Here is a 19,534-nt window from a genome sequence, read left to right on the forward strand (position 1 = left end):
GTATATTAATATTTCCAGAGTTTTAGATTTTGGCCATTCTAATAGGTATGTAGTAGTACCTCATGGTTATTTTAATTTAAATGACCCTGATGACATATGATGTGGTACATCTTTTCATATGCTTAACCTTAGGCTTTGTAGGCATATGAAAATTGTAATTCTTTGAAATTTACTTCTAATTTAAATTGAGTTATTTTTGTAATCATTCCTAATGCTAATTTGTTGTCCTCAAACCAGGTCCTATTATAAATGATTCCCAGTCATCTTCCATCTCCCAAACCTGCCAATGCAACCTTAGCCTTTCTGCTTTCTTTCCAAGGTACCAAACCACTTGTGTGACAGTTGAAAACCCAGATGCTCTGTTTATATATTTTTTCAAATTATTAGTTACTAAAACGAAAGAAAACTGTTTCCTTCTCCTCAAGAGGAAATAATACACATTGAAATGGACTATGATTGGACTGTGTTCACAAATGAGGAAAGTCGTTATATTTAAACCAATCCAGGAAGGAGCTTCTGTCAAGAGGACCTGTACTCAATGAATCAATCAATGTATTTTTTTTCTACCCATCCCAGCCTAAGTGTGCTAATTATTGTTTTGTGTCCCTGCAAAATATGGTTATCCAGAAAATAGCAGGAGTTCAAGCTTTAGATTTAGGCTTACAAGGACGTAGAATAGAATGCCTATTGAATTTTAAGCCTAAGCTGCATTGGAGTGTGTGATAGGTGGTATTTAGGAGTGCCCTAGATAAGAATGAAAATGAATCTGTAATCCAAAAATAAAATCTTAGTCTCCCTAACTGACTAAGCAGGCCCCTCTGGGCCAAGGGAACCTCAGAGAAACCTGAAAATTTGAATTGTAAGACATAATCGGAAGGAGGTTGGGCACAACTTATTATACCTCCTCCCTTTTGGACTTTAGGTTCAACTGACTAGCATTACCATTAAAACAGAGATCATAGGATTAACAAAACAGACTTTTTGCAGCAATAAGATACTAATTTCTGACCTGACTCTGGTCCAGCATCATTTGGCAGATGGCATATCCTGAAAAAAATGAAAATAATGTACCCCAAAATACATTTCTTTGACGTATTTTGAAATGGCCTTATAAAGCCATTTTTGTTAGTGAAATTTGCATACGTAGAGAATCTCCATTAATGCAGGAAGCCTTTCCTTTCTACGCCTTTCCCAGATCTAGGAGAGAGTAAATGAGAGTCTGACACCCTTAAATTCTGAAAAGAGACATTTACCGACTATTCCCTATGAAGGCTGCTACCTATGAGACTTCATCTACATAACAAAACCTTAACCTCCACAATCTCCCTTATCTTCTTTCTAATTACTTCAAGTACTTAGACAAAACTTAACTTTCTCAACCAATTGACAATTAGAAAATCTTTGAATTCACCTGTAACCCATAAACAACCCCCTTCAGCTTCAAAATATGCTCTTTAGGTTGTACCAATGTACACTTCCCATGTATTAATTTTCTAATTTTACCTACAATTCCCATTTTCCTAAATTGTATAAAACCAAATTCTAAGCCAACTTATTTAGGCACACTTTCTCAGGGCCTCTTGAGACTGTTCCCTGAGCCATGGTCAGTCATATTAGCTAGGAATAAACCTCTTTAAATGTATTACAGAGTTTGGTTTTTCTATTAACAGGCCTTGTTTCTTATTGGCTTTATGCTCCATTTATGTATACATGTTAAAAAATTTCCCAGAAAAGCAGGATGATTTAAGCACACCTTATTTTGTTATGACTGTAATTACATCTTAATACTCTCACAAATTTATCCCAGATTTTCACAGCTAACAAGATGAATACATAACATATAGATCACTGATTTTTATTTCACCTACTATCCAAATAATGTAATATCATATGACTGGAGACTAAAATTTGTATGAGAAAACCTTCAGTTTAAAAAATATATATGTTTTATAATACAAATTCAACAGAATGATTGGTGGTGTGTAAAATAAAACTTATCTCATTATAAAGTAGTGTTTGATGATATATGATTTCATGAATATCTTTACATTGAGCTGTTAATAATAAATATGTTCATTCTGGGTGAAATGAGTCAACAATGATGTATGTCTATTTTTAAAGTAGGTTTAGAAATAGAAGGCAAACAGAAGAGCATTTAAACTGAAAAATTATTAGCATATAAAGTTTAATATCCATTGGAATCAGGTGACTTTACCATTACATATTTGTATATATATAAAGGTGTAGGTTGCTAAAGAAATATGAGAAACATAGAAATAGCAGGATGGTTACCTAAAGCTTGTTAATTTTTATTTATTTATTTATTTATTTTAGTGAAAATGCTGAGGCTTCTTTGAATAAGAAATTTTCTCTATGTCAAATTCAAATGCTTCTGGTTTTGGCCTTAACTGTGAAGATCACAGAAACAGTTTGTTTGGTTCTAATTCTATTCAATTGTGTTAGAAACCTATAATAAACAACACAATATAAGATTATTATGTTTGCCCTCAGACCCTTACATTATAAAACAATTTTCTTCAAAATTTATCTTTCTGCAATGTATTCTTTGATGTATTACTTAGCTCAAACAATACAAATAGACTACTTATATTTGTCATTATTAATTCTACTCACAGATGATCGATTACCAACTCAGTGTATACATAACAGTTCTTACCTCAATAATGCCTCTTATGCCTGTTTCTCTCTCTCTCTCTTTTTTAAAAATTTTTATTCACTATTCACTAAATCAGACATTCATGACCTCTCATTTACAACAGTATCTGAAAGAATTTTGCTGTTTATAGCATTTCTTCAGTCTGGTTAAACTGTACAGTGCTACCAGGGTTTTCTTCTAAACAGAGGTCAGATCATATTGCTCAACAATATTCCATAAATCTTTCCTGACCCTTGTGTGCTTCCATGTATGTATATGCACATGCATATATGTATGTCTATTTTATATCCTCAGGGAAAGAAATAAATATATTTAGAAAATATCACGCTTTGCTTGGAAAACACTTCTATTTTACGTAGAAAAAAATATCAAATACGAATCTGCTATAATAGTTTATTGTACATGCTTCTTTTACCATTTGTACAATGGGGAAACAAAATAAAGAAATATCCACAATACTGTTCCTAATGTAGCCTCTTCAGGAATGTCAGTCTTTCTAAAATGACTGAAGGTAATTAACACATAATTAGCTTTAAGCCTTTAAATAACTGCTCACAATTTGCCCATGTTTGTTTCTACGTTTTTCGTCCTCATTGAGTTTTAAGTTTTGTCTTCCTCACCTAATAATCAGTTTGCCAACAATCATGTTATTTCCTAAATGTATACTTATGCCTTTAAAAAGCAATCACTGAGATTTGTTTTGTCTCTTTAAAATTATGGCATTATTTCTTGAGAGCTCTTTCAAACTAAGAAATTGAAATAGATAACTTTATTAACTTCTAGATGTCAACCATGACACTTTACAGCACTTTCTACCATTTACTCTATAAAAGCTTCACAATCGTCAGAATCATATCATCCCTGAAACTGACTTGTGTATGTATCAAACAGCACTGTGAGTTGGTTTTAATTTAGACTAAATTTCTTTAGAGTCTGGTGAGAACATGAGCAAGTTTGAAGTGGATTTTTTTTATTATTTTCTGTTTTAGCTGTGCTGAGAATAAATGTTTTTAAAAAATCCATTACTGCTTTATAGCATTATAAAAAGTATTCTTATTTTTCTGATTAGTCAAATAAAATGTGCCTGAGCCATTATTTCTAAGGAGAAACAGCTCCATCTAAAGGTGACTATGATTTATCTCAATCTTTCACTTCCAAATTTGCAAAAAGCTATTGCAAAAATGATTTTAATGGTACAAACAAAGCCTTCTTTGTCTTTAAAATAAAACTCTATTTAGAATACATATTTAAAAAGAGTATTATATATATTATATATATATATCTAGAGAGAGAGAGAGAGAGACCCACATCTGTATTTACATCTATCATCTGTCTTACCTGTCAGTCTATATCCTGGATACGTTAACTAACATATATTTAAATAAAGGAAAATAGATTCTGTATTTACCAAAGCTTTATATTTTTTTAGCAAAAATTGATATAGATTCAATTTTGTGTTGAGTTTGAAATATGGCTTGTGCTTTTGAGATACAGTATATTGACGTCTATTGCAATATTAAATTACTTTTTTAGCATTATAGAAAGGATTATTTCACCATGATTGATTATACCTTATTGGTGTTATTTTATCAAAAGAAATTATATTATTAATATTTTTTTTTCTGGAAACAAAGATTCTAAGCCACCTATAAATTTCATGTTTAATCTTCAGGAGGAAGTAATATAAATGATGTGTAATCTGAACACTTGTTATAAATGAATTTTTGGTCAAACTGATTTTGCAAGGTGGTTTTTATTGTTTAGATAGTGATATGGTTTGCCTGTGTGACCTTCCGAATCTTGAATTGTAGTTCCCATAATCCCCACGTGTCGTTGAAAGGACACAGTAGGAGGTAATTGAATCCTGGGGATGGTTACCCTCATCCTGTTCTCATGATAGTGAGTGATTCTCGTGAGACAGAATGGTTTTATAAGGGGCTTTTTCCACTTGTACTAGGCACCTCTTCTTCCTGTCTTCATGTGAAGAAGAATATGATTGCTTCCTCTTTTGCCATAATTGTAAGTTTCCTGAGACCTCCCCAGCCATGACAAACCATGAGTCAATTATGCCTCTTTTCTTTATGAATTACCCAGTGCCAGACAGTACTTTATAGCAGCATGAGAACAGACTAATACAATAAATTGTTACCACAAGGTAGTGGGGCACTCCTATAAGGATACTCAAAAATGTGAAAACAACTTTGGAACTGGGTAACAGGCAGAGGTTGGAACAGTTTGAAGGGCTCAGAGGAAGACAAGAAGACGTGGGAAAGTTTGGAACTTCCTGGAGACTTGTTGAATGGCTTTGACCAAAATGATGATAGTGATATGGACAATGATGTCCAAGCTGAGGTGGTCTCAGAGGGAGGAACATGTTGGAAACTAGAATAAAGGTGACTTTTGCTATGCTTTAGCAAAGAGACTGGTGGCATTTTGCCCCTGCCCCAGAGATCTGTGGAACTTTGAACTTGAGACAGATGATTTACAATATCTGGGAGGAAAAACTTCACAGCAAAATGTTCAAGAGGTCACTTGAGTGCTGTTAAAAGCATTCAGTTTTATGTATTAACAAAGATATGGTTCGGAACTGGAAATTATGTTTGATAGGGAAGCAGAGCATAAAAGTTTGGAAAATTTGCATCCTGGTGATGTGATAAAAAAGAAAAAAAATTTCTCCAATTTTCTGAGGAGAAACTCAAGCTGGCTGCAGAAATTTGCATAAGTAACAAAGGGTCAAATGTTAATTGTCAAAACAATGGGGATAATGTTTCCGGGGCATGTCAGAGATCTTCAAAGAAGCCCCGTCTATCACAGGCCCAGAGGCCTAGGAGGAAAAAATGGTTTTATGGGCCAGGCCCAGGGCCTTGATGCTTTGTGCAGTCTTGATACTTGGTGCCCTGCATCTCAGCCATGGCTAAAAGGGGCCAACATACAGCTCTGCCTGTTGCTTCAAAGTGTGTAAGCCCAAAGCCATGGCAGCTTGTACGTGGTATTGGGCCTGTGGGTGCACAGAAGTCAAAAATTGAGGTTTGGGAACCTCCACCTAGATTTTAGAGGATGTATGGAAATTCCTGGATGTCCAAGAAGAAGTTTGTTGCAGAGGTGGAGCCCTCATGGAGAACCTCTGGTAAGGCAGTGTGGAAGGGGAATGTGGGGTTGGAGTCCCCACACAGAGTCCCAACTGGGCCACTGTCCTCCAGACCCCAGAATGGTAGATACACCAAAAGCTTGTACCTTGCACCTGGAAAAGCCACAGACACTCAATGCCAGCCTGTGAAAGCTTCCAGGAGGGGCCTGTACCCTGCAAAGCCACAGGGTGAAGTTGTCCAAGGCCTTGGGAGCCCACCTCCTGCATCAGATGTGAGACATGAAGTTGAAGGAGATCATTTTGGAACTTGAAGTTTTAATAATTGCCCTACTGGATTTAGGACTTGCATGGGGCTTGTAGCCCCTTCTGTTTTTGCTAATTACTACTGTTTGGAATGGGTGTATTTACCCAATGCCTGTACCCCCACTGTATGTAGGAAGTAACTAACTTCCTTTTCATGTTAAAGGCTAATAGGTGGATGGGACTTGCCTTGTCTTAGATGAGATCTTGGACTTGAACTTTTGGGTTAGTGCTGGAATGAGTTAAGACTTTGGAGGACTGATGGAAAGACATGATTGTGTTTTAAAATGTGAGGACATGAGATATGGGAGGAGCCAGGGGCAGAATGATTTGGTTTGGCTGCATCCACACCAAAATCTCATCTTAAGTTGTAATCTTATAATCCCCATGTGTTGTGGGAGGGACCCAGTGGAATGTAACTGAATCATTGGTGCAGTTACCCTCATGCTGTTCTCACGAGAATGAGTGAGTTCTCACAAGATCTGATGGTTTTATAATAGACTTCTCCCCCTTTTGCTGTGCACTTCTCCTTTCTGCCATCATGTAAAGAAGGCATGTTTGCCTCTCTTTCCACTATGATTGTAAGTTTCCTGAGGTCTCCCCAGCCATGTGAAATTGTGAGTTAATTAAACCTATTTCCTTTATAAATTACCCATTCCCCAGCAGTTCTTGATAGTAGCATGAGAATGGACTAATACAGACACTGTGATAAATGAAATACCCATATAGAATATTTTCTTTTTTTAGGAATTAGGTGTTCATATTTATTAATATGGATCTAGAGAAGCATTTATTCACTAATGTATTTCATTTGTGTTCTCTAATTTAAAATCACCTTTTTATCTTGCTTGATTTTTTTTGCAGCTAAATTAGAAATTTATACTTTTCTCTATAAGAAACACAATGATGTTCTTTCTTATAAATTACATTCTCTAATTTTCTTGTGGGCCTGCTTCAAGAGAATCCATGTGTTCAAAATGATTCCTTGCAGTTCTCCCCATGTCTAATGCTTATTTATTCCAAATATCTGAGCAGCAATATGAGCTGATCCTTCTGGAGAAAATATGGTTTAACAGGCAAGACCACTGGGACCATTGGGTAGTTGAAGAGAAGATCACACATCCTAAGTTCTCCAGACTAGTTTAAGAAGAACACAGCTAATGACTGGATATGTAGAGCTGCCATACATTACTGGTCCCAAACCATTTTTTCCACTTGCCACTGCCACAAATACAGTATAAATGCTATTCCCTTTATATTCAGCTTTACTCTTCAGAGTTTCATCTCGTCCATTATGTGCGGATGTTGCTCAAAGTTCACATGGAATTCCAAAATTTCCATAGGCCTTCTGATTTTTTTAAAGCGACAATTCTCTCTGCAACCCACTCCAATTTTTTTTTTTTTTTACCATTAGGAGCCCTTTAAAATTTACTTCTTTGAGGATGCAATACAACAGTTTGTCTTTCTGTTGGCTTCAATCCCCTGATGGCCAGAGTCCCCAAAAATCATTATCAATAATACCAGCAAGAACAATTTACTGGATGGTTACATCAACACCAAATGTAGTCTTCATTCCAACCAGTGTAGAGTTCTGGGGCAACCAGGATTTCTCCAGTATTTAAAAAATAGCCTGTGTAGCATGATTCATGATATCCACTTCTGTATGGCCTATAGCAAATCCAAAGAAGCAAAATTTTGCAACAATTAGCTATTCTTCAGGCCACCATGGGTCATTATTGGCATCATCCTTGAAAAACATCTCCACTGTAAGAATCAAATAGACCCAATAAAAAATGATAAAGAGGATATTGCCAATGATCCCACAGAAATACAAACTATCATCAGAGAATACTACAAACACCTCTATGCAGATAAACTAGAACATCTAGAAGAAATGGATAAATTCCTAGACATATACACCCTCCCAAGACTAAGCCAGGAAGAAGTCAAATCCATGAATAGACCAATAACCAGTTCTGAAATTGAGGCAGTAATTAATAGCCTACCAATGAAAAAAAGCCCAGGACCAGATGGATTCATAGCCGAATTCTACCAGAGGTACAAAGAGGAGATAGTACCATTCCTTCTGAAACTATTCCAAACAACAGAAAAAGAGAGACTTCTCCCAAACTCATTTTATGAGGCCAGCATCATCCTGATACCAAAACCTGGCAGAGACACAACAAATAAAGAAAAATTCAAGCCAATATCCCTGACGAACATTGATGTGAAAATCCTCAATAAAATACTGTCAAACCAAATACAGCAGCACATCAAAAAGTTTATCGACCATGATCAAGTCGGCTTCATCCCTGGGATGCAAGGCTTGTTCAACATATGCAAAGCAATAAACGTAATCCATCACATAAACAGAACCAATGACAAAAGCCACATAATTATATCAAGAGATGCAAAAAAGACCTTCTATAAAATTCAACACCCCTTCATACTAAAAACTCTCAATAAACTAGGTATTGCTGGAACATATCTCAAAATAATAAGAGCTATTTATGACAAGCCCAAAGTCAATATCATACTGAATGGGAAAAAGCTGGAAGCATTCCCTTTAAAAACCACTGCAAGACAAAGATGCCCTCTCTCACCATTCCTAATCAACATAGTATTGGAAGTTCTGGCCAGGGCAATCAGGCAAGAGAAAGAAATAAACGTATTCAAACAGGAAGAGAGGAAGTTAAATTGTCTCTGTTTGCAGATGACATGATTTTATATCTAGAAAACCCCATTGTCTCAGCCCAAAATCTCCTTAAGCTGATAAGCAACTTCAGCAAAGTCTCAGGATACAAAATCAATGTGCAAATATCACAAACATTCCTATACACCAATAATAGACAAACAGAGAGCCATCCATGAGTGAACTCCCATTCATCATTGCTACAAAGACAATAAAATACCTAGGAATGGAACTTACCAGGGATGTTAAGGACCTCTTCAAGGGGAACTGCAAACCACTGCTCAAGGAATTAAGAGAGGACACAAAAAAATGGAAAAACATTCCATGCTCATGGATAGGAAGAATCAATATCATGAAAATCGCCATGCTGCCCAAAATAATTTAAAGATTCAATGTTATCCCTATCAAGCTATCATTGACTTTCTTCACAGAATTGGAAAAACCTACCTTAAATTTCATATGGAACTGGAAAAGAGCCCACATAGCCAAGACAATCCTAAGCAAAAAGAACAAAGCTGGAGGCATCATGCTACCTGACTTCAAACTATGCTATAAGGCTACAGTAACCAAAACAGCATGGTACTGGTACCAAAACAGATATATAGACCAATGGAACAGAAAGAAAGCCTCAGAAATAATGCCACACATCTACAACCATCTGATCTTTGACAAATCTGACAAAGACAAGCAATGGGGAAAGGATTCCCTATTTAATAAGTGGTGTTGGGAAAACTGGCTAGCCATATGCAGACAACTGAGACTGGACCCCTTGCTTACACCTTATACAAAAATTAACTCAAGATGGATTAAAGACTTAAATGTAAGACCTAAAACCATAAAAACCCTAGAAGAAAACTTAGGCAATACCATTCAGGACATAGGCATGGGCAAAGACTCCATGACTAAAACACCAAAAGAAATGGCAACAGAAGCCAAAATTGACAAATGGGATCTTATTTGTCAATTGATTGTTTCTAGCAGCATAAGTTTAAGAAGTTAAAATTATGCTGCATTTCCAGCTATAATCTGGTCCTTGGACTGTAGGAGGACTTGTCCTGGACTATCTATAATTCATAGACATGCGTTGTTTTACCCTCATACACTTTTTTCCCAATGTTCAATACCTCTGTTGTTGCCATTATCCTGAGTGGGCTGAGGGTTGTGACCATACTAGGAAGAAAGGCAGAAATCTCAATTTTAAAAAATATTTTCCCATATTTACAATGGGTACAAAGTCATCTTTCAGGTAATTCTTCAATCAAGTATTTTATGGAGCTCTTATCAACATTCTACTAAGGAAGCCAGCAGAAAGAAGACTGCTTTTTTGGCTGAGAGGAACGCAAAATAATAATTTTTTTAAAAGATGGGAGAAGGCATATTTTTACATTAGGATTTCTGAAGCACTATGCTCTTCTTTTGTAGTGCAGAATACTTTGTTGATATCCTACTCACCAACCAAATCACCCCCAGAAAGGAAAATGGAAATTGTTAACTGCAAGAAGATGTAGCAGGTTCAGTTAAGCATTGATAAGTCAACATTTTTACATCTCTCTCCATCTCAGAATTTCTCTCTAGGCAATATATCTGCTGTCAGATCTTCAGCATGTGGCAACTAAGCTTTCTGCTCCTAATCCTGAGGAGGTGCTGCCTGTACCCTCTTGAAGCTTCTCTTCCCTCTATCTTTTTCCTCTCCGAAGGGCAACACTTACTATTTTAAGGTCGAGTAAAATTACTATCATTGTTCAAACTACTATTTTAAAGATATGGCCCCTATCCTCAAATAGTTAATGGAGAATTGTCATCCAAATCTTATAGTTGAGATAATTAAGGTCCACAGTGATAAAGCATAATCTTAAATTACAATAGCTTTTGGAGTTAGACAGAAGTCAAATTTCTGTTCTTTATTGGATTTATCACATTGAACAAATTACTTAACTCCACTGTGCATCAGTTTCTTGTCTACAAAATGAAGATGACGAAAAATATATACGGTATTTTATGTATTTGTTGTGAAGACTGAGTTAACATATGTAAAGAACTTAGAACAGTGCCTGGAAGTACTCTGCAAACATTTTTGTTGTTGTTATTGCTTTTACTCAAAGTCACACAGTCAGTAAATGAACTAGCTGAGATATAAGTTAAATTAAATTGAAACCAAATAACTTTCCACTTAAGATAATTTTTCCAGTTATAATGAAATAAATTTAGCGGTGGTTGTGATATTGTGGATATAATTCTGTAAGGGCATTTTGAACACCAGCATTTCAATCAGATATGTTTTCCTGCACTGAAACGTCAGGAAATATATGGTTTTCTCAAGTATACAATGGGGATAGCACTAAAACTACTTCATGGAGATACTAAAATATTATATGAGATAAAAATGTGATTTAATATAACTTTAAGCTTAATGTTAAAACACATGGGCAATGTATTTTATTAATACAATTATTTTGATGATATTGACAGTATTAAAGGAATCTCTCTTTTGTTGCAGTTGTCTTCCAACATCATTATACTTCTTTTAATCATGACAAACTTTTTCCTTCTGAGATTGTATACAATTTTTTTAACAGTTAGGGTGTCAGAAATAGAAATAGAGAAGGAAGACTAGAAATAGAGAAGGAATAGAAACTGATAAGCTGGATAGCACCATTGCTGAATAAAAATAAGATTTAAGTATGAAAAGCGATTTCTTATGTAACTCATACATTGCCTTTGAAAATATTTCAAAATCATGACAACATGTAATTGAATGTGCAGTGTGTTTTATAAAGCTATTAACAGTAAATTCATTATTTTATAATTTTACAGAGTACAGTTTGTTTTTGTTTTTTGAAGTTTTTATTCATGAAGCATGTGACTTGAATATTCTTAAAACTCGCCTTCATATAGTCTTAAAAAATATATACAATCATCTGTGTCCTACATTTATTTATATTTTAAAATGCTGTGTGATTCTTACAAAAGCCACTGGAGTTTACATTTAAATGGTTGAGAATCATCTTTTAAAATATCTTGTGAAGGTATAATGATCTCTGAAAGGCAATATTTATCAAAATAAGTTTAAGAAGTTAAAATTATGCTGTAGGTAGGTGTTAAAACTTTGTTTTCCTGCTATGCAGAGAATAAAATAAAAAATTCTGTCCATTAAAAATTTTAAGTGATCAATTAGGAAATATTTTTTCACAAGACAGCTATTCCTTTTAGAAAGCACTTTTAGCCAAAATACCTTTATTCCCCCAAATACTGCATTATTTGTCATAGTGATCTATATATTCAATATATGCTAGCTAACAAGCACCAGACCCACAGTATTAGTTTTCTATGCTGTGTAACAAATTATCATAAACTAAGAAGCTTAAGACGAGACACATTTATTATTGCATGCTTTCTGTGGTCTAGTCCCTCTGACATGGCTTATCTGGGATGCCTCGTTAGGGTCTCACAGGGCTGGAAATCATGGTGTCAGCCCAGGATGAGTATTTATCAGAGCTTGATGGGGGAAAGAACTGCTTCCAACCTACCTCATATTATTGTAAAAACATACTTCCTTGCAATTTTAGAATTCATGGCAGATTGCTTCTTTAAAAGCAGCAACACAGGGAGAAAGCAAGTCTGCTAGCAACACACAGAATTACAAAATGTAATACAATTACAGGCATGACATACCATCACCTCACCATTCTCTATTTGTTAGGTGAAAGTCACAGGTTCTGCTAACAAACAAAAAGTTATATTAGAATGTGGACATAAGGAGCTGGAGCTCAATGGGCCCGCCTTAATGTTTGCTTGTCACATTCACCTACATGTTTAAGATAACTAGAAATGTTGGATATAAAATATTTTTTAAAGACTTTTTCTTTAGAATTCACATCTGTAAACCCAAATTCATATATACAATTGAATTAAGGTATAACTTCTCTCAAAGTGGCAACATCAAACACACATTTAAACTTGAATGCATTGTTTCATTCTATATGCAAATATTTTCATTGACTAGAGCAAAACAGCACTGGGGGAATAAATTACTTTCTCTGCATGGTGAATATAATTGATTTTATGTAAAATCCTGACTACCTCCCAAGTTTCAAAGGAAACTGAATTTTAACATTAAGCGTATATGGCACGTTGGAGATATGTATGATATAAAGATACTTGGATCAGAAAATATCTCCTGTTTAAAAGACTCACCGTAGCTCTTTCATCAACTAGTTGATTCAACAGAACATGTTTACCCTCTGACAATCTTTTAGCCCTTAGGCTCTATCTTTTGTGGAGAAACCATAAGCTACTTGTTAATTAGCACCCTGGCAACCACTTTTAGTTTTTTATTCAAACTGTATACTACAAATATTATTATAGCACCTCTAACTCTTGAAATACATGGTTGGTTCTACAAGTATTTTTTAATCCACAACATTGTTATTGATATTGGTATTATTTTTATCTCCAAAGTAAGTACTATACTTGGTAGACCTCTTCCTTATGGTTTTGCAGAAAGAGTATGCTTTGCACAATTTGTTATGAAATCAGCCATCATGGTAGTAAAAGAGTAAAATAAAAAGTGCAAGCATCGTCTATCCAATAATTTGACAATTTTGCTAAAATCCTATCCTATTCAAGACCATGCAGTATACTAACAAAAGCTAACTTTTTCACAAATTTCTATCCCATTTAATTCATTTGGAGTTTTTGTAAAATACCATAATCAAAGACATACCATTTACTTCATTAAGACAAAATCATCAGAATTGGCTCACGCCTGTAATCCCATCATTTTGGGAGGCTGAAGCGGGCAGATCACGAGATCAGGAGATCAAGACCATCCTAGCTAACACAGTGAAAGTCCGTCTCTACTAAAAATACAAAAAAAAAAAAAAAAAAAAAAAATTACCCAGGTGCAGTGGCACGTGCCTGTAGTCCCAGCTACTCGGGAGGCTGAGGCAGGAGAATTGCTTGAACCTGGGAGGTGGAGATTGCAGTGAGGAGAGATCATGCCACTGCACTCCAGCCTGGGTGACAGAGTGAGAGCGAGACTCCATCTCAAAAAAAAAATTAAAAAAAAAGATAAAATCATCAGAATTAAGTTACTGAAATTAGCAGTCTAGTTCTGGACAAGCTTGCATGTCAGTGAAAACTTTTCAGAAACTATTTTTTTTTATTCTTTTTGTTTTTGTTTGGCACAATGACTACAGCATTATTATTGAAGCTGTATGGTTTTTGGAGGTACAAAGTAAATATAATTCCAGGGTTAATTTTTCAATACTAGCAAAAGTCCTATTACAGAAAAATTTCTGTGCCAGTAACATGATAAACTCCTACTTGGGTTAGAGAAGTTTAAATTGAATTAACTGTGTAGTATCAGTCATTTAAAAGTGTTGATGGGATATTGTAGGAAGATATTTTAAAAGCAGTGGAGGATATGGGCGTCACTACATATTAACTAAAATGGCACTTTAATAAACTGCATTTCATATTTCATATTATTTAAATATCCATATTGACATAAAGTCTTTTGTTTCTTACTCACTAAGGCAAACATCTTAGTTGCATATTAAAGATTACTTGTCATAAATTTGAGACAAATTAAGTTTCTGTTATGTAGCTTATACAAAAATACATTCTAGATTAAATATTTCAATGAGAAACAACTCAAATGATAAATATTTTAGTAGAAAATATTGGAAACAGGTGTTCACTGTTAACTCACAAAAAGATAAATAAAAGTGACTGATAAACACAAAAAAGACCAACTCCAAATAACCAAAAAATTACAATTAAGATAGTGAAAAATTAAAAATAACTAATTGGTAAAGATTAAGGAGAACGTTAAAACCTGGTGATGTGAAGGAAGTGAGAAATTAGACATTCTCATTATCTAAAGGGAGTGTAATGCTAACAACTTCCCTGGAGATTTGGCTATTAATTGTATGTGTGTGCATGTCTGTATAATATTAAAATCACATACACCTTTTCAAGTGAGCAATCCGATTCTAGAAATTTATCACATTGAACTCATCATGGCTCTATCTTCAAGAATGTATATTGCAATGTTGTTTATAATACTGTAATTTTTTACTAGAAAATACTTAATTATGTAAAATAAATAAATACATTTATGTATAGCTATGCAATAAGCTACCATATAGCCATTCAAATGGTGAGGTAGAATATTTAATAACATGTGAAAATGTATATGTGATAATAAATGAACACTTCTGCAAACAATGTATATTATAATTTCATTTTATGAAACATAAATCTATTTATGGAAAAAAGGTATCTCTAAATGGTGAGCTTGTTGAATAATGTTTCCTAAAAAATAAGTATTATTTTTGAAAATTTAAGCAGTTAGTGCTCTAAAAATGTCGGCAACTATGTGTTTGTTCATTTATTAGGAATAGAACGTCTTCCAGATGAATTTTCATGAATATCAGTCAATAGTTTAACTGTTGCTACTTCCCATTCAGAAACATTTCAGCCACATTTAATTAAACATATCTAAGACACTTAACTAGAAGACATTGAGCAGTAGTCATCAGAATTATTTTTCTTCCATCAAAATGGAATTTTGAATTTTTTTGTTCACTAATTACAATTAGAACTGATTCATTTCCACAGTAAGGGCCCCTAAATTGTTCAGTTCTAATAATGATGATGAGAAATAGGCATTCTTTTAGGGAAACATACAAGTAACTCTCAATAATAATTTCTTATTAAGAAATAGCAAATCTTATTTTAAGAGTAGAAAACTAAGAAAACAAGTGACTTATTTTACTACTTACTGGAATAAAATTTTATTAAAAAAATAAATATTGACATTTAAAAAATTGCACCAAATAGAGATATAAAATTTTATATAGCACCATAGATCCTCTATCATTTAGTGTTGGGTAATGAGAGTATGATTGGAAGCACTGTGCTTATAAACACAAGCAAACTTAATTTTAAGAAAATTAATCCTTTCATTTATTTTAATCATAAGTTCTACTTTACAAACAATCTACATACCACATGACCAAAATTTACAAAATATATACCACGACTTTGGAGGCCACTTGGTAAACCATTTTGTAGTTGGGTTGTCAAGCTATCAATTATTATATCACATTATGTAGTCATCCAATAATAGTTAACAAGTCAACCATAATAACTGGATCACAGAGTGATTAGACCAGAGACTTAATAAGTAATTCCGATAAGACAATTCACATGTCAGATTTTCAAAATCCCTATCAGCTCAATTTGTTTTCGTCCTGGATAAAGAAAGGCATAGAAGGAACTAGAACTCCTGACCTTTAAGTATTTTTGTAGAAAGCAACCCACGATGAAATAAAGAATATAATGAATAAATCTTCATTCAACAGAATAGATTAACTTCATCAATTTTTATGCTCAATTTATGTGATATATGTGCAGACTATCAAAATATGTCAGTGGCTCCTACTTCCAGTTTCCTTCTACTTAAATAGCCATATAGCCTTGTGAGCAAAATTTGTACCTATAGTGATTTCTGCTATTATGTCTTTAGATTCATCTAGCAGACATTTTGAACATTGAGGCTCCAGACATACCTCATTTTATTGTGCTTTGCCTCCTTCTGACAAATACATGCCTTTCTCACACGCAAAATACATTTATTCCTTCCCAAAAATCTCAAGTATTAACTCATTACAGTGTCAACTCTAAAGCCCAAAAGTCTCATCAAAGTTCAAAGTCTCATCAAAATATTTAGATCAGATATGAGTATGATTCAAGATATGATTCAGCCTGAGGTAAAATTCCTCTCTAACCATGAAACCAAGCAAGTTATACGCTTCCAAAATACAACGGTAGAACAGGCATTGATTAGTCATTCCCATTCCAAAAATGAGAAATAGGGAAGGAAGGGGTGACAGATTCCAAGCAAGTCCAACATTTAGTAAGGCAAACTCCGTAAGACATTAAGTCTCAAAAATAATCCTCTCTGGCTCAATTCTTTACCTTCCAGACCCTGTGGAGCAGCAGTCCTGCCTTCTGGACCCACTGGATAGCAATGCCACCCACACAGATTGATAGAGAGCTGTCTCTAATTTGATGTTCTTTGTTGTGGACCCACCCACGCTGTAGTTCTCTATTAGGATAGGGGTTATACTATCAGGGCAACACCAAGTGGCCCCATCCCTATGACTCTGCTGAGTGTTGGTCTTACACTTTGAAATCAAGGTGGAGGCAGCCCTTCCCCTCCCTGCGAGGATTGCGCACTCTTAGCATATAGTGGGAGTGGCAGCCCTGATGATCCTTGAATGCTGTTCAGGTCCTTCTCTTGTCATAAAGAATAACATGTGCTTATAGATAAATAGTTTTTTAGTCCAGTCCTGCACAGTCTAAGAAGTCTGAAGATCTTCCTTCATTTTGTCCAATTTTCTCTGTTCCCTTTAGTCTTAACTAAAAATATTTCTGCTGATTTCTGCTGCTATAATCCCATTATTATTCCTAGGTTTTGTTGAGGTGATTCATTAAATCTACAGTTCATATATATATATATATATATATATACACACACACACACATATATACACATACACACACGCATATATATATATATTTCAAACAATTGCTTAACAACACTTTAGTGTTCCTTTCCAAATATTCTTTCTCTCTCTCACTGTCTTTTTTTTTTTGCAGTATGAATAGGCTGAGAATTTTCCAAATCTTTAAGTTCTGGTTTCTTTTTGCTTAACAATTCCATCTTCCTTTCTCTCTCCTCACATTTTACTATAAGTAGTCAGGAGGAACCAAACCACTTCTTCAAAACTTTGCTTAGAGATCACCTCAGCTAAATACCCAATATCATCACTCACAAGTACTATCTTTCACAAAATACTAGAACACAAATGTAATTCAGCAAAGTTATTTGCCGCTTCTTAACAACTGTTACTTTTCCTCCAGTTTCCAATAATATGTTTCTCATTTATGACTGAGACCTCATCAAAATAGCCTTTAGTTTTCATATTTTTCCTAACATTCTGTTCATGATCACTTAGGCATTCTCTCAGAAAATAGAAACTTCTTTACACATCTCCTCTTTTCTTTCTGAGCTTTCATTAGAATTACCTTTAAAACTTTGTTCACCAGCAATCTAGGCTTTCTCTACCGTGTACCTTAAACTCTTTAAGCCTCTACCACTTACCCATTTCCAAAGCCACTTTCATATTTTTTGGTATTTGTTGCAGCAGCACTATCATTTCTTAGTACCAAATTCTGTCTTAGATAATGTTGCTATAACAAATTACTATATACTGGATGTATTATAAACATCAGAAATATATTTCTTATAGTTCCAGATGCTAGAAACTTGGGATTAAGGTGCCAATGTAATCAGGTTCTGGTGAGGGCCCGCTTTTATGTTGCAGACAGCCAATTTCTAATTGCATATTTATGTGAAGCTAAGAGGACTAGAGAGCTCTTTTTGGTCACTTTAATAAGATCACTAATTCAATTTATGAGAGCTCTACTCTCATGATCTAATTATCTCTCAGAAGTCTCACCTTCTAAGAAAGAACATCACATTTGGGATTAGAGATTCAACACATAAATTTGGGGGTAACACAAACATCCAGTCCATTGCACCATGTTTTTTTTTATCCATTCATTGGTTGATAGATATTTGAGTTGTTTACACCTTTTGGCTATTATGGATAATTCTGCTGTTACCATCAGTGTACAAATATCTGTTAGAATCTCTGATTTCAATAATTTGAAGTATATACCCCAAAATAGAATTACTGGAATCACCATACTATTTTCCATAGCAGATAGAATATTTCAACAATGCACATCAGTTTTAATATATATAGATATCCTTTCCAATATTTATAACTTTCTGTTATTTTAATAATAGTCATTCTAATGTGCCTAAGGTACCTCATTATGTTTTTGATTTGCATTATCCTAATGGCTAGTGATGACAAGTGTCTTTTTAGGTGCTTATTATCCATTTGTATATTTTCTTTGCAGAAAAGTTGATATTCAAGTTATTTCTCTATTATTAATTGGGTTTTTTATTCTTGTCGAGTTGTAAAAGTTTTTTGATATATTCTAGATATCAATCCTTTACAATATATTTAATGTAAAATTATTTTCTTCCATTCTGTGGGCTGTATTTTTACTCAGTTTTTAGGTCTCTGTGATATATAATTTTTTTTTTACTTTTAATGAAGTCCAGTGTATTTTTCTTTCTTTTTTTGCCTGTGCTTTTTGTCTCATATAGATGAAATCATAGCCAAATACAGTGTCATGAAGCATTTTTTGAATGCTTTTTTCTAACAGAGAGTTTTACAATTTTATCTTTTATATTTAGGTCTTGAATCCACATTTTAGTTAATCTTTATAAATGTTTTAAGGTAAGGGTCCAGCTTTATTCTTTTGCATGTGGATATCCAGTTTTCACAGCACCGTTGGTTGAAAAGATTCTTCTTTCCACATTTGATGGTCATGGAACCCTTGTCAAAAAGTAATTGACCATATATGTGAGGGTTTATTTCTGAACTTTCTCTTTTATTTCATTCATCCATATGTCTGCCTTCATGAAAGTACCATGCTGCTTTGATTACTGTAGCTTTGCAATAAGTTTTGAAATCAGAAAATGTGAGTTGCTCTTTTGTACAACTCTATGGGCTGTTTGACGTCCCTTGAATTTACCTATAAATTTTAGAATGGGTTCTTCTATCATTGATAAGAACGTTGCTGGGATTTTTCAGAGATTATATTGAACTTGTAGATCACTTTGGGT

The 19,534-nt window shown here is 34.2% G+C and overlaps 1 pseudogene; it reads right to left on the reverse strand.

Moving 5' to 3' along the window:
• Positions 1-6,981: 6,981 nt before the first annotated feature.
• LOC112438445 (bifunctional phosphoribosylaminoimidazole carboxylase/phosphoribosylaminoimidazole succinocarboxamide synthetase-like) lies at positions 6,982-7,824 on the reverse strand (annotated as a pseudogene).
• Between the last annotated feature and the right edge of the window lie 11,710 nt (positions 7,825-19,534).

The sequence above is a fragment of the Pan paniscus genome, chromosome X (genome assembly GCF_029289425.2).
Source record: "Pan paniscus chromosome X, NHGRI_mPanPan1-v2.0_pri, whole genome shotgun sequence".
NCBI classification, from domain to species: domain Eukaryota; kingdom Metazoa; phylum Chordata; class Mammalia; order Primates; family Hominidae; genus Pan; species Pan paniscus.